Raw genomic sequence first — 872 nt, forward strand, 5'->3', positions numbered from 1 at the left:
ATAAACATTTAGTCATAACACCCAGAAACCGAAACCTCTGAGAAAAATAGAATTTCCTAGAATTATGGGTAATTGCAAATGCTTGCCAAAACTCCATGTAAAGGAACTACAGCAAAACAGAGGACTTCTGTCACTGTAGTGAATTCTCTTCCCAGCTTTTATCAAACTTTCTAAAGAAATCTGGAAATGAAAATGCCAAGACTTTTGGGGACTGGTCACAGAATGTTTCACTTTTAGTTTTCTTAACTGGGATTGATATCATATATATTGAGTGTTTGAATATGTGTTAGATATTTGAGTTACGAGCTGACAATTCATTCTGGCACTGGAGTTAGGGTGTTGCAGTGGGGTGCAAGCCCCCAAATCGCTCCCATTCATGGTGAAAGCCTGCTTTTCCAGGAAAACTGTACTTTACGAAGTTTTACTCCATGCCTTTTATGATTCAGCCACCATGAAGCACGGAAGGAGGAAGGCTTTGAGATACACCACGTGACCGTAGTTCCCTCCTTGCTCCTCCACCCCAGGCTTTCGCTCACAGTTACAGCTGCCACCAGCTATATTGTACACTGGATGGTCATCCACCGACAACCCTTGCAAAGCAGTCAGACATCGTTTCCTCTTTTCTTCTTAGCTAAAGTGAATAAAGAGTTTCAGTAAATCTTACCTGTGGTTCTATTTCCAGTTGGTGTAGTCCAGTCGGGGTATAAAGTCTACCAAATGGGGCTGCTGTTTTGATGATGCATCCACCTTGCGATCTTGTGATAAATACCAGGGGCAGCTTAATGGAGGGCACAGAGGCTGAGGCCACGCTGGGTAGGGGTTAACCTAGGTTCTGCTGTGGATGGAAGATAAAATTTGAAGGTTAATTGGCC

This window comes from Pteropus vampyrus, unplaced genomic scaffold (assembly GCF_000151845.1).
Source record: "Pteropus vampyrus isolate Shadow unplaced genomic scaffold, Pvam_2.0 Scaffold71, whole genome shotgun sequence".
NCBI classification, from domain to species: domain Eukaryota; kingdom Metazoa; phylum Chordata; class Mammalia; order Chiroptera; family Pteropodidae; genus Pteropus; species Pteropus vampyrus.